Raw genomic sequence first — 16,644 nt, forward strand, 5'->3', positions numbered from 1 at the left:
CTTCAAATCTTTCCAAGGTAGTGGAGATCAATATTAATTCAGTATAATGATAAAATGCTTTATTGTCGTTCTTACTTCACTATATTCAATAATGTAACAGCTAGAAATGAATGTCCGCTATAAATATAAAATGGTATATGCTCCTACCTCAAACTGTCATGCCTTTATTGCTGTTGTTGTTGTTATTTACTTGCTAAGTTGTGTCTGACTCTTTTGCAACCCCATGGGCTATAGTCTGCCAGGCTCCTCTGTCCATGGGATTCTCCAGGTAAGAATACTGGAGTGGGTTGCCATTGCCTTCTCCAGGGGATCTTACTGACCCAGGGTAGAACCCTCATCTCCTGCATCTTCTGCATTGGCAGGCGGATTCTTTACCACTGAGCCACTCTGGAAGCCCATGTCATATGTTTATAGCAAGATGTAAAAATAAAGATCTAATCCAAATGTTCAACCTATAAAACATCATGAAATCACAGAAAATAAGACTGAGTATAAATGAAAAGTTTCTGTAAAACATACTTAATCTCTGAAATTTCCTTTGACTTACTCCAATAGGCCCCTTTTAGGAAATCTCAACATTACAGCATTAAGTTGCATTTGTTTTTGTTGTATCAGAGTTCTAAAGGTATGGCAAAAAGAAAAAATCTGCTATAACCATTCAAAGCAGAAATGAGTCACATTCAAAAATACACTTGTTAGTGACAATGATAAACATTTTAATGGGGAAAATATAACCTTTTTTTAAGGAAATTTCCACTCTAAAGTGTAAATCCCCCTTTTATGAGCCTTTAAGTACTTTAAACCATTAAGAAGCTTCCCCATTTATATTTTAATAAAACAATATTCAGTTCAGTTTAGTTCAGTCGCTCAGTTGTGTCTGACTCTTTGTGATCCCATGAATCGCAGCATGCCAGGCCTTCCTGTCCATCACCAGCTCCTGGAGTTTACCCAAACTCATGTCCATCGAGTCAGTGATGCCATCTAGCCATCTCTACCTCTGTCGTCCCCTTCTCCTCCTGCCACCAATCCCTCCCAGCATCAGGGTCTTTTCCAATGAGTCAACTCTTTGCATGAGGTGGCCAAAGTACTGGAGTTTCAGCTTTAGCATCAGTCCTTCCAAAGTATACCCAGGACTGATCTCCTTCAGAATGGACTAGTTGGATCTCCTTGCAGTCCAAGGGACTCTCAAGAGTCTTCTCCAACACCACAATTCAAAAGCATCAATTCTTCAGCGCTCAGCTTTCCTCACAGTCCAACTTTCACATCCATACATGACCACAGGAAAAACCATAGCCTTGACTAGACGGACCTTAGTTGGCAAAGTAATGTCTCTGCTTTTGAACATGCTGTCTGGGTTGGTCATAACTTTCCTTCCAATTAGTTTACCTTAATTTGGGTCAACTTTCTATCCAATGTGTCATCACTTTCAAGAAGGAATATATTGCAGTAACTCCTGGCTATAGAGCAGTAATTTCAAATCTTCAGCAAATGAAAAACAGAAAGAAAAAAAAATTGGTGTCTTTGAATGTCACAATTAAAGTTTCATCTGAGGTCAAAAGAGCTTCCATTCCTTCAATACGAGTAATAGAAAGTATTTTATGAGTTAGGAAATACAATTCCCCCCAAAAAAACAACCAACCTGATCAGATTAAGCCTGGGTACAGAGGAGCCTGATGAGCTACAGTCCATGGATTCTCAAAGAGTTGGAGATGACTGAAGTGACTTGTCACACACGCATAGCCAGGAACACATAAGCAGACATGAGAACTTTCATCTGGTGCTTAAGATACTGACTTTTTTTTTCTTTTTAATTTATTTTTTATTGAAGGATAATTGCTTTACAGAATTTTTTGTTTTCTGTCAAACTTCAACATGAATCAGCCAGAGGTATACATATATTCCCTCACTTCTGGGCCTCCCTCCCATCTTCCACTCCTCCATATTGATATAGAGCCCCTGTTTGAGTTTTCTGAGCCATACAGAGAATTCCCGTTGGCTAAATATTTTACATATGGTAATGTAAGTTTCTATGTTACTCTTTCCATACATCTCACCCTCTCCTCCCCTCTCCCCATGTCCATAAGTCTGTTCTCTTTGTTTCTCCATTGTGGCCCTGTGAATAAAATTCTTCAGTACCATTTTTCTAGATTCTGTATATATCTGTTAGGATACAATAATTATCTTTCTTTTTCTGACTCAATTCACTCTTTATAATAGGTTCTAGGTTCATCCAACTCATCAGAACTGATTCAAATGTGTTGCTTTTATGGCTGAATACTATTCCATTGCATATATGTAACACAACTTCTTTATCCATTTATCTGTTGATGGATATCTAGGTTGCTTCCATGTTCTAGCTATTATAAATAGTGCTGAAATGAACAATGGGATACATGTGTCTTTTTCAATTACAGTTTCCTCAAGGCATATGCAAAGGAGTGGGATTGCTCAGTCATCATTTCAGATCAGTCTCTTATTCGTGTCTGACATTTTGCACTCCTATGGACTGCAGCATGCCAGGTCTCCCTGTCCACCACTAATGCCCAGAGCTTTCTTAAACTCATGTCTATCAAGTTGATGATGCCATCCAATCATCTCATCCTCTGTCATCCCCTTCTCCTCCAGCCTTCAATCTTTCCCAGCATCAGGATCTTTTCAAATGAGTCACTTCTTTGCATCAGGTGGCCAAAACATTGGATTTTCAGCTTCAACATCAGTCTTCCAAAGAAATTCGAGACTGATTTCCTTTAGGATGGGCTGGTTGGACTTCCTTGTAACCCTAAGGACTCTCAAGAGTCTTATCCAACACCACAGTTCAAAACCATCACTTTTTTGGTACTGAGCATTCTTTATAGTCCAGTTCTCACATCTATACATGACTACTGGAAAAACCATAGCTTTGACTAGAAAGGCCTTTGTTGGTAATGCAATGTCTCTGCTTTTGAATATACTGTCTAGTTTGGTCAAAGCTTTACTTCCAAAGAGCACGTGTCTTAATTTCATGGATGCAGTCACCATCTGCAGTGATCCTGGAACCCCCGAAAATGAAGTCTGTCACTATTTCTATTGTTTCCCCATCTATTTGCCATGAAGTGATGGGACTGGATTCCATGACCTTAGTTTTCTGAATGTTGAGTTTTAAGCCAACTTTTTCCACTCTTCTTTCCCTTTCATCAAGAGGCTCTTTAGTTCTTCTTCACTTTCTTCTATAAGAGTGGTTGCATCTGCATATCTGAGGTTATTGATATTTCTCCCGGCAATCCTAATTCCAGCTTGTGCTTCATCCAGCCTGGCATCTCTCATGATGAACTCTTCATACAAGTTAAATAAGCACAGTGACAGTATACAGCCTTCACACACTCCTTTCCCTATTTGGAACCAGTCTGTTGTTCCATGTCCAGATCTAACTGTTATTTCTTGACCTGCATACAGATTTCCCAGGAGGTAGGTCAGCTAGCCTGGTATTCCCATCTCTTTAAGAATTTTCCACAGTTTGTTGTGATCCACACAGTCAAAGGCTTTGGTATAGTCAATAAAGCAGAAGTAGATGTTTTTCTGGAACTCTCTCCCTTTTTCGATGATCCAACGGATGTAGGCAATTTTGTTTCTGGTTCCTCTGCCTTTTCTAATTCTAGCTTGAACATCTGGAAGTTCACGGTTCATTTACTGTTGAAGCCTGGATTGGAGAATTTTGAGCATACTCTGCTAGTGTGTGGGATGAGTGCAATTGTGCAATAGTTTGAACATTCTTTGGCTTTGCCTTTCTTTGAAATTGGAATGACAACTGACCTTTTCCAGTCCTGGGGCCATTACTGAGTTTTCCAAATTTGCTAGCATATTGAGTGCAGTACTTTCACAGCATCATCTTTTAGGATTTGAAATAACACAACTGGAATTCCATCACCTCCACTAGCTTTGTTCATAGTGATGCTTCCTAAGGCCCACTTGACTTTGCATTCCAGGATGTCTGGTTCTAGGTGAGTGATCATTCCATTGTTGTTATCTGAGTCATGAAGTTCCTTTTTGTATAGTTCTTCTGTGTATTCTTGCCACCTCTTCTTAATATCTTCTGCTTCTGTTAAGTCCATACAATTTCTGCCCTTTATTGAGCCAGTCTTTGGATGAAATATTCCCTTGGTATCTCTAATTTTCTTGAAGACATCTCTAGTCTTTCCCATTATATTGTTTTCCTCTATTTCTTTGCGCTGACCAATGAGGAAGGCTTTCTTATCTCAGCTTGCTATTCTTTGGAACTCTGCCTTCAAATGGGTATATCTTTCCTTTTTTTCCTTTGCCTTTCACTTCTTTTCATAGCTATTTGTAAGGCCTCCTCAGACAACCAGTTTGCCTTTTTGCATTTCTTTTTCTTGGGGATGGTCTTGATCACTGCCTCCTGTACAATGTCATGAATCTCAGTCCATAGATCTTCAAGCACTCTGTCCATCAGATCTAATCCCTTGAATCTATTTGTCACTTCCACTGTATAATCATAATATATTTGGTTTAGGTCATACTTGAATGGTCTAGTGGTTTTCCCTACTTTCTTCAATTTAAGTCTGAATTTTGCAATAAGGAGTTCATGATCTGAGCCACAGTCACCTCCTGGTCTTGTTTTTGCTGACTGTATAGAGCTTCTCCATCTTTGGCCGCAAAGAATATAATCAATCTGATTTTGTTATTGACCATCTGGTGATGTCCATGTGTAGAGTCTTCTCTTGTGTTGTTTGAAGAGGGTGTTTGCTATGACCAGTGTGATCTCTTGGCAAAACTCTGTTAGCCTTTGATCTGCTTCGTTTTGTACCCCAAGGTCAAATTTGCCTATTACTCCAGGTGTTTCTTGACTTCCTACTTTTGCATTCCAGTCCCCTATAATGAATTTTACATCTTTTTCTGGGTGTTAGTTCTAGAAGGACTTGTAGGTCTTCATAGAACCATTCAACTCCAGCTTCTTCAGCATTAGTGGTTGGGGCATAGGCTTGGATTACTGTGATATTGAATGGTTTGCCTTGAAAATGAACAGAGATCATTCTGTACTTTCTGAGGTTGCATCCAAGTACTGCATTTCAGATTCTTTTTTGACTATGAGGGCTACTCCATTTCTTCTAAGGGATTCTTGCCCATAGTAGTAGATATAATGATTTTATTCCTAGTTTTTTAAGGAATCTCCATACTGTCTTCCATAGTGGCTGTATCAATTTACATTCCCACCAACAGTGCAAGAGCATTCCCTTTTCTCCAAATCCTCTCCAGCATTTATTGGTTGTAGACTTGTTGATCATGGCCATTCTGAACTGGTTTGAGGTGATATCTCCTTGTAGGTTTGATTTGCATTTCTCTAAAAATGAGCAATGGTGAGCATCATTTCATGTGTTTTTTAGCAATCTGTATGTCTTCTTTAGAGAAATGTCTGTTTAGGTCTTTTTCTCACTTTTTGATTGTGTTGTTTGTTTTTCCGGCATTGAGTTGTATGAGCTGCTTGTATATTTTGGAAACTAATCCTTTGTCAGTTGTTTCATTTGCTTTTATTTTCTCCCATTCTGAGGGTTGTTTTTTCACCTTGCTTATAGTTTCCTTTGCTGTTCAAAAGCTATTAAGTTTAATCAGGTCCCACTTGTTTACACTTGTTTTAATTTCCATTACTCTAGGAGGCGGGTCATAGAGGATCTTGCTTTGATTTATGTCATTGAGTGTTCTGCCTATGTTTTCCTCTAAGAGTTTTATAATTGCTGGTCTTACATTTAGGTCTTTAATCCATTTTGACTTTATTTTATGTATGGGGTTAGGAAGTGTTTAGATTTCATTCTTTTACATGTAGCTGTCCAGTTTTCCCAGACCATTTATTGAAGAGGCTGTCTTTGCCTCATTGTATATTCTTGCCTCCTTTGTCAATAATAAGTTACCCATAGGTACATGGGTTTATTTCTGGGCTTTTGACCTTGTTATATTGGTCTATATTTCTGTTTATGTGCCAGTACCATACTGTTTTGATGACTGTAGCTTTGTAGTATAATCTGAAGTCAGGAAGGTTGATTCATTCAGCTCCATTCTTCTTTCTCAAGACTGCATTGGCTATTCAGGGTCTTTTGTGTTTCCATATGAATTGTGAAAATTTTTGTTCTAGTTCTGTGAAAAATTCCATTGGTAATTTGATAGGAATCACATTGAATCTGTAGATTGAATTTTGTAGTATAGTCATTTTCACAATATTGATTTTTCCTACCCAGGAACATGGAATATCTCTCCATCTGTTTAGTTGTCTTTGATTTCTTTCATCAGTGTTTTATTACTTTCTGTGTACAGGTCTTTTGTCTCCTTAGGTAAGCTTATTTCTAGATATTTAATTATTTTTGTTGCAATGGTGAATGGGATTGATTCCTTAAATTCTCTTTCTGATTTTTCATTGTTAGTATATATAAATACAAGTGATTTCTGTGTATTGATTTTGTATCCTGAAACTTTGCTAAATTCACTGACTAGCTTTAGTAATTTTCTGATAGTATATTAAGGGTTTTGTATGTACAGTATAATGTCATCTGCAAACTGTGAGAGCTTTACATCTTTTTTTTTCCAATCTGGATTTTTTTATTTCTTTTTCTTCTCTCATTACTGTAGCTAGGACTTCCAGAACTATGTTGAATAATAGTGGTGAAAGTGAATACCCTTGTCTTTTTTCTGATCTTAGGGGGAAGGCTTTCAGTTTCTCACCACTGAGAATAGTGTTTGCTGTAGGCCTAGCATATATGGCCTTTACTATGTTGAGGTAGGTTCCTTATATGCCCATTTTTTGAAGAATTTTAATCATAAATGGATGCTGAATTTTGTCAAAGGCTTTTTCTGCATCTATTGAGATTATCATATGGTTTTTATCTTTTAATTTGTTAATATGCTGTGTTACATTGATTGATTTGTGTGTATAGAAGAATCCTTGCCTTCCTGGAAGAAATCCAACTTAATCATGGTGTATGAGTTTTTTGATATGTTGCTGAATTCTGTATGCTAAAATTTCATTAAGGATTTTTGCATGTGTGTTCATCAGTGATATTGGCCTGTAGTTTTCTCTTTTTGTGTTGTCTTTGTCTGGTTTTGGTATCAGGGTGATGACAGGTGACTCAGATTAAGTCTGGAAGTGTTCCTTCTTCTGCAATTTTTTGAAAGTGTTTTAGAGGGATAGGCACTAGCTCTTCTCTAAATGTTTGATAGAATTCTGTGAGGCCATCTGGTCCTGGGCTTTTGTTTTTGAGGAGATTTTTTTTTATCACAGCTTCAATTTCAGTGCTTGTAATTGGGTTGTTCATAGTTTCTATTTCTTCCTGGTTCAGTCTTAGAAGATTGAGCTTTTCTAAGAATCTGTCCATTTCTTCCAGGTGATCCATTTTATTGCCATATATTTGTTCATAATAGTCTCTTATAATCCTTTGTATTTATGCATTGTCTGCTGTAACCTCTCCTTTTTCATTTCTAATTTCATTGATTTGATTCTACTCTCTTTTTTTTCTTGATTTTTTCTTGATAACTCTGGCCAAAGGTTTGTCAATTTTGTTTATCTTCTCAAAGCACCAGTTTTTAGTTTTACTAACCTTTACTACTGTTTCTTTCATTTCTTTTTCATTTATCTCTGCTTGGGTCTTTATTATTTCTTTCCTTCTAATTTTTTTTTTTTTTTTTGTTCTTCTTTTTCCAGTTGTTTTAGGTGTAAAGTTAGGTTGTCTATTTGATGTTTTTCTTGTTTCTTTAGGTAGGATTGTATTGCTATAAACTTCCCTCTTAGAACTGTTTTGCTGCATCCCATAGGTTTTGAGTTATCTTGTTTTCATTGTAATTTGTTTCTAGAAATATTTTGATTTCCATTTTGATTTCTTCTATAACCTGTTGGCTATTTAGAAATGTGTTGTTTAATCTCCATGTGTTTGAGTTTCTTAGAGTTTTTTTTCTTTTTTCTTGTAATTGATATCTAGTATCATAGTGTTGTGGTCAAAGAAGATGCTTGATATGATTTCAATTTTCTTAAATGTACTGAGATTTGATATATGACCCAAGATGTGGTCTACCCTGAAGAATGTTCCATGTGCACTTGAGAAAAAGGTGGATTCTTTTGCATTTGGATGGAATGTTCTGAAGATATCAAAGAGATCCATCTCATCTAATGTATCATTTAAGACTTGTGTTTCCTTATTAATTTTCTGTTTTAATGATCTATCCGTTGGTGTTCAGTTCAGTTCAGTTGCTCAGTCGTGTCCGACTCTTTGTGACCCCATGAACTGCAGCACGTCAGGCCTCCCTGTCCATCACCAACTCCCTGAGTTTACTCAAACTCATGTCCATCGAGTCGGTGATGCCATCCAGCCATCTCATCCTCTGTTGTCCCCTTCTCCTCCTGCCCCCAATCCCTCCCAGCATCAGGGTCTTCTCCAATGAGTCAACTCTTAGCATGAGGTGGCCAAAATACTGGCATTTCAGCTTTAGCATCAGTTCCTCCTATGAACACCCAAGACTGATCTCCTTCAGAATGGACTGGTTGGATCTCCTTGCAGTCCAAGGGACTCTCAAGAGTCTTCTCCAATACCACAGTTCAAAAGCATCAATTCTTCAGCGCTCAGCCTTCTTCACAGTCTGACTCAGTGTTAAAGTCTCCCACTGTTATTGTGTTGCTTGTCAATTTCTTTTCTTATGTCTGTTAGTGTTTGTCTTATGTATTGAGGTGCTCCTATGTTTTTCCTGTGGTCATGTATGGATGTGAGAGTTGGACTGTGAAGAAGACTGAGCACTAAAGAACTGAACTGAACTGAACTGTGTTCGGTGCATAGATATTTACAATTGTTATGTCTTCCTCTTGGATTGATCCCTTGATCATTATGTAGTGGAATATGACCACCTGAAGTCAGTTGTCACTAACTGAAGGTGGGCACCTTCACGTGACACCACGCATAACATTCCTAAAGCCAATCCATGCCCTAGAGCATTTGTTAAGGACTGAATAGTTGTCTTTCCCCCAGATTCATGTGATGAAATCCTAAACCACCCCCACACACACACCTCCCCCAGTGTGATGGTGTCAGGGGATGGAGCCTTAAATGAGTTCATTTCAGTTGCTGAGTCATGTCCTACTCTTTGCAACCCCATGAATCACAGCACGCCAGCCCTCCCTGTCCATCACCAACTCCCAGAGTTCACTCAGACTCACGTCCATCAAGTCAGTGATGCCAGCCATCCATCACATCCTCTGTTGTCCCCTTCTCCTCCTGCCCCCAATCCCTCCCAGCATCAGAGTCTTTTCCAATGAGTCAACTCTTCACATGAGGTGGCCAAAGTATTAGAGTTTCAGTGTTAGCATCATTCCTTCCAAAGAAATCCCAGGGCTGATCTCCTTTAGAATGGACTGGTTGGATCTCCTTGCAGTCCGAAGGGTCTCTCGAGAGTTTTTTCCAACACCACAATTCAAAAGCATCAATTCTTCAGTGCTCAGCTTTCTTCACAGTCCAACTTGGTGTTAAAATCTCCTACTGTTAATGTGTTACTTGTCAATTTCTCCTCGTATGTCTGTTAGTGTTTGTCTTATGTATTGAGGTGCTCCTATGTTGGGTGCATAGATATTCACAATTGTTATGTCTTCCTCTTGGATTGATCCCTTGATCATTATGCAGTGTCCTTCCTTATCTCTTGTTATCTTCTTTATTTTAAGGTCTATTTTGTCTGATATGAGGATTGCTCCTCCAGCTTTTTTTTTTTTTTGCTTCTCATTTGCATGGAATATATTTTTCAATGCTCTCACTTTCAGTCTATATGTGTTTTTAGGTCTGACGTGGGTTTCTTGTAGACAGAATATGTATGGATCTTGTTTGTGTATCCATTCAGCCAGTCTATTTTTGGTTGGAGCATTTAATCCTTTTATATTTAAAGTAATTATTGATATATATGTTCCTATTGCCATTTTCTTAATTGTCAGGGGTTGACTTTTTGATCTGTTTCCTTCTCTTGTATTTCTTGGCTATAAAAGTCCCTTTAACATTTGTTGTAAAGCTGGTTTGGTGGTACTGAATTCTCTTAACTTTTGCTTTTCTTAAAAGCTTTTTATTTCTCCACCAACTTTGAATGAGATCCTTGCCAGGTACAGTAATCTTGGTTTTGATTTTTCCCTTTCAGTATACTGATTTTGAGGTGCATATTCAAAAGGACACAGAGATTTTTATAAGAAAATCTAGAGTCAAAGTAAAAAATCCACATTGAAATTTGTAAATAGGTGCTTAGATGTAAGCATTTTTGAAACTAACTTACAAAGACCATAAAGGCCAGAGTTTCCCTTCATAGAGGTAGTGTCAGCTTCTTTGCCAGTCACACTGATAGTCTTCACAGGATCTTGCTGAGAGATAGGGGGGTCATTTAAGGATTGAATGCCATCCATGTAAGTAACATCAAGTGATGGTGGCTTTCTTACAAGTTGAATGTGGGATATGTGAAATGGGGGCTTCAGAACAATATGCCTGCAAATTTATCACCACCTGGAGCTGCCTAAAATGGAGCTTGAAACTCTTAATTCTATCATGCCCTTCCCTTCTGCTGGGGATACAGACATGCATGCAATGATGTTAATACCAGTGTGTCTATCAAGAAGGAGGTTAGAATGATGGAATAAAAGTAAGGTATGGAAAGTATGGATCAGGTATAGTTTATATTCTTCAGATAACTATCTTAATTAAGAAAAAAATCTATGAAATGACTGCCTAATTTCTGGTTATTAGACTACACAAGAAAATTACTTTTAATGAATGAAATCTGTATATCAACTCTAGTACTAAAGATTCTGATTCATTTAGTCTTGGGTGGAAACTAGGATTCAATATGCAAATTATTTCACCAAGTGTATTTAATGTGCTTCCAGAAAGAAGAATTGCTGTTCAAACCTTTCAATAAACTCTGGAAACTGTGATATGACTATAATTTGCAGGGTAAATCTACAAGGTTTTGTTTCATCTTCCTGATTATTGGAATAAATGTTCCTGCTTTTAGATCAACTATGTATCAATCTGGCTTGCCCCAAATGTGTAGAAACTGTATCAACAGTGAGGAAGGAATGATTAGGAGTATAACTAATAACAGACTGGGAGTTGGCAGCTCATTGGCTCATTTATCTTTGTGAGGAATGTTGTAGTGATGGAGGCTTTACTTCCATTAAACAGACACAGTTGTGTTTACTTCAGAGTTAAGAGTCTTTTGAAGGGAGTAAACAGACTTTTACTTGGAAGGTTAAAACTTTTTGCCAAAATTGAAATTCCACTGAAGAGGTAGTTATGAAGTAACCTGGCCAGAGAATTCAGGAAAATTGCAAAGTTTGGGGGGAAAATGTCAAAATGTCAGCAATTATTATGAGTATCCTTTGATATGGTAAGAGAATGTACTGACCACCAGAAAGACGCGGCTATGATATTAAGGGTTCAGTGACCAAAAATCCCTCTCAACAGTGCCTGTGTTGTTTTGGTGATTTCGGAAATTATAGGATATTTTGTGCCCTAACAGTATTTGAGCTAAGAATATATTGTACCTTGCTTAGGAATAAGTAGTATTTTTCATTCTCTAAGAATTCATTATAGTCATTTTATTTGCAATGTTTCAAAACACCTAAAGAGACAGAGGAAAGGAATAGCACTGGAAATGTAGAATTTCAAAGAAGTCATCTTTGATGAGAAGGTAGCATTAAACAGTAGATGTAATGTGTGACATTTTTAAAAACAAATCTTTTTCACCATTGATAGAGGGGAACTCCCAGGCTCACTGAATAGAATTTGAATTTAACATCAGAATGCTATTTTCACTAACAGCAATATAGATCTAATCAACTTGAATCAGAAATAAAACTTTGTGTGTGGGGGTTCATTGTGTTTATCACATGTCTTGCAAATAATTTCTGCATATTTTTATTTGAAGTTATTTTTATTTCCAAAGGGCACAGAAGGGTGAGAATAATTGCTCTAATTATTGAAAAACTCTTGAAATCACAGCTTTGCTCCAATAAACTTCAACTTTGCTTATAGTATTTTTTGCTACATACAAATATCTAGGTGTTAAAATCACCAAATTCTGTTTATGTGTTGTTTGTAGACTTACGATTCTGCCAAAAATGTTTTCCAGACACCTTGTTTTCCATTTTTTTCTTCTGTATGAATATCTTTATGAATTCATTTTAATATTTATATTGTATTAAGAAACAGATAGAAATTTAACCTATGTTTCATTGATAAGACATCACAATATTACTAAATCTCTTTTGTTGATTTCTTCCTAGCTTCGAAATGACCACTATGCTGTATGTCTATTATTTTTTAGTGGCAAAGAAGTTTAACAACAAAAATCTCTCACTTAATATTTTCTGCTACTAATCTAACATTTTACTACTAATCTTTCTCAGTATTGTATGATTATTTAATATTTAATATCGGCAAATAGACTTTAAAGTCACATGGAAGATAAAGATTAATTGAGGAGAATTAATAACATAATCATTAATTTCCTTATCTTCAAACAAGTTATTTCCTATTTATTTCATTAACTATTCAAATCTATTTTAGGTTTCATATAGCTTTAACCCATGCCCTGTTAGACATATTTTCGTTTATATATTTCTATCCATATTACCTGGTGCCTCAGAAGATAAAGAACCAGCCTGCAATGCAAGAGACCAGGGTTCGATCCCTGGGTCAGAAAGATCTCTTGGAGAAGGGAACAGCAACCCACTCAGTATTCTTGCTTGGAAAATTCCACGGAGAGAGGAGCCTGGCGGGCTATTGTCCATAGGGTCGCAGAGGGTTGGGCAGGACTGAGTGACTGAAGACACACGCATCCATATTATGCATAAAAATACTGATTCCATTTGTTTTTAGCTTGGTCTTTTTAGAAATAGTAAAACTGATATTTATTTTTATCTGCATCCACTTGTTTTGCTGGTTTTTCTTACTGATTCTAATGTTATCTTCTTGTTTCTGTACTCTCCCACTGTTTTTTTTTTTTTTCTTTTTGAGTTTTCAGGTGTAAAGTAAAATCAGATGCAATCAAGGAACTTGATTTCTTTTCATTATAATATTTATTATATTCTGATTTTTCTACAGTCCTTTTGCATCCACTTCTACTTCCAGTAATAGTGATGCTAGTGAGCATTGTTTTCTTGATCCTGATTTTATATGTGAATGCATGTATGTATATGTATGTGTCTGTGTGTGTGTGTGTGTGTGAGAGAGAGAGAGAGCGAGAGAGAGAGAAACTGTACCAAAAGTAAGAGGAAACTACTATTGTGGAATATTACCAATTGCATTTTCTTTTTCCCTTCTCTTTTCTTTTATTTTTGAACACAATAAACACTTTTTGAGGAAGCAGATCCTCTTTTGTGCCATTATGTATCTTCCATTAGTTAAAAGATTCTGAAAGCTAAGAATGATAATCTAATTTTCCATAATAGAGAACAGAGCTTTGAGCAAAATAGACACTCATCATTTGGGAGTATAACTCAAGCCCCTTTGTATCACAAGTAGAAAATAATTCTTTGTTGGCAGCCATGAACAGGCAGCTTTTGCAAAAATGTAGATCCTGTTAGAAGAGAATAACAGATTCCAGAGGCTTATGGGAGCTGCAAGCATCACACGCAACTCAGAAAAAAAAAATCGTTATAATACAAGCATGACCCTAAACTTCAGTTCTGAAATTAGAAAAATATGTTTTCCGCATTCTCTTCAAACATTTCACATTGCCACAAGCTATCAGGAATCATTCCACACCATTTAGACACCCACCATGCTATTAGAAAGTTTCGAACAGGCTACTAGAATATGCTTTGTTAGGTTACATCTATGTGATAATTGCGGTCAAAAAGAGTATAATTATATGAACTGAAGAGTTCCCCAGGTGGCACAGTGGTAACGAATCTGCCTGCCAATGCAGGAGATACAGGAGGCGAGGGTTCTATTCCTGGGTCAGGAAGATCCCCTAGAGGAGGATATGGGAACACACTACAGTATTCTTGCCTAGAGAATCCCATGGACAGAGGAGCCTGGCGGGCTAACGGTCCATGCGTTTGCAAAGAGTCAAGTAGGACTGAGCATGCACACCCGTATGAAAGTGAACCCATAGTTGGAATAATGCTGGACATTTATAACAGCAACAGAGTCACCATTAGAGAGAATATTCTTTGCTTATCTTGACAATAACAGTCATAAATGCCACACCAGAACATTAATTCAGAGTACCCCTGTGAGCTTTCACAAGAACTCAGGTGTTCTTTCAAACTTTCTATAAGCTATTAACCACACAACCTTAATGGGAAGCTTTCCAAATCCATCACAGCTCTAGCCAATAGTAACAACACCCCACCTACCTTGTTATGGGGCTGCCAGTGTAATATAAGAATTCCAGAACATGAAGAAAGTTGCTCGGGGCATATAAATTGCCGCCTGCAAAAATAACTGAAAATACATTCCCTTTGGCTGAGTTTTTACTTTCTGTTCGATTAACTCTTACCGAAACATTCTTTCTAGAGGCAAAATAAATGAGGGTGAGAATGTGAAGGCACAACACAGAGATACAAGAAAAAAAGTTCTTAGCATGACTTTGAAATTCAAGTATGCCGACTCAATGGACATGAGTTTGAGCAAAGTCCAGGAGCTAGTGAAGGACAAGCAAGTCTGGCGTGCTGCAGTCCATGGGGGTCACAAAGAGTGGGAATAAACAACAATTTATTTAGTGAATAAACAACAACAAGTACTTTGTTTTAACTCAAGTGCATTGCCATGAAAGCACTGAGCCTGGCAGGATTCAGAACCTTTATTTTTTATTTTTATTTTATATTGGAGCATAGTTAATTAACAAAGTTGTGTTAGTTTCAGGAGGACAACAAAGTCATTCATTTATCCATGTACATGTATCTGCTGCTGCTGCTAAGTCATTTCTGTCATGTCTGGCTCTTTGTGACTCCATGGCCTGTAGCCCACCAGGCTCCTCTGTCCATGGGGTTTTTCCAGGCAAGGATACTGGAGTAAGTTGCTCTTTCCTACTCCAGGGGATCTTCCCGATCCAGGGATTGAACCTGCATCTCTTACGTCTCCTGCATTGGCAGGTGGGCTCTTCACCACTCGTGCCACCTGGGAAGTCCCATTCATGTATCTATTCTTTTATAAATTCTTTTCTCACTTAGGTTATTACAGAATATTGATCAGTGTTCTCTGTGTTGTACAGTAGGTCCTTGTTGGTTATCTGTTTTAAATACAGTAGTGCGTACATGTCAGAACCTTTATTTGTAGTCTCCTTTCAAGACCCAGGTAGAGACCAGCAGTGTATGCTATGATACCACCATGAGCTTTTTGTGAGCTTCTAAAGGTACTTTTTTTTTCACTAAACTTGACCCCGTCTACTGTCTCCTGCTCCCACTTACATTCATGCTGCCTCTGCTGTCCGCTGCTGTTGAATGACTCTAAATATAACAAATGCAATGAAGGAGAGGCTGACTTGGGGGTACACATAGTTTGGGTTTACTGGGGAGTATTTGTATAGTTCACATCACTCTGAGCAGATTTATTGCTTGGCTCCAGTGTGTAAGGGCTGCCATGGACATGTCTGCACTCCCTGGGCCAACTCACTGTGTGTAGGGGCATGCAAATGCTGGCCCTGAGGATGTTCTGGCAGGTGAGATGTACCCACAACCCCTGGCACCAGGTGTGTGAGGGCAGTGAGGGAGCTACAAGACTTGCAACACATGGAGCCAGAGGCAGCCTGCAGAAAATTCTCCCTGTCATCAGCTTTGGAAAAATATAATGGTGGATTCATTTCTCATTAAAAAAAACTTTTCAAAATGGAAGTTAGCTTGTCTTAGAAATATATTTTAAAACAAGGTGCATAAAAGAATGTGCTAGACATGTTTGAAAAAGTTTTTTGATGAGAATATTGCACAAGAGAATTAATTGGAATTCCTGTACAGAATTGCATACACTGCCACCCACATCAAAACAGCTCACATTTAAGAAAATCCTAATAGCTGTTCTCTCAAATTGTCAACTCTAAAATTATACAAGACGTTTCTAACTAAAAGGTGTGAAAGTGAAAGAAAACTTCCTAAATTAGCAATAATAAAAATTAAATTATTATCATGTATGATAATTGTCATATGAAAGGTAGTAAAAGAGTATTGAGCCAAAGAATTAGGAGGAAAAAAAACATAGAGGAGTCCTAAAATACTGAAATATTTTAATTAAAATACTGACTAATAATATTTTCATTAATAGCAATACTGAAATAATTTTCTAGATTTAGTGATGTTTTTGTCTGTCAGTTTTTGACAGATTATGATTCTTATTTCTTTTCTCATTGTAAATAAGTGTCCTCATTTTTAATCTAACTTTATGGCTGTGATTTTGTATTGTTTTCCTTGAGGAAAACATGTAATGCCATATAAGCTTCAGGCTTCCACACTTCCTAAATCTGTCCTCATTGGATTAGAAGTAGCATTGTTATTATTATTTCATAATCCAAAAATCCACTTCTGATAAAGAAAACTGTAAGTTTAGAGTGCTACATTTCAAAACCATTTTCAACCTGAAAAATAAGTGACTTTCATGAGGAACTTAAAAATTTCAAATTGAAGTTCCCTGTTAAATAATTCATTTCTCCATT

The sequence above is a fragment of the Bos mutus genome, chromosome 20, assembly GCF_027580195.1.
Source record: "Bos mutus isolate GX-2022 chromosome 20, NWIPB_WYAK_1.1, whole genome shotgun sequence".
Classification (NCBI taxonomy): domain Eukaryota; kingdom Metazoa; phylum Chordata; class Mammalia; order Artiodactyla; family Bovidae; genus Bos; species Bos mutus.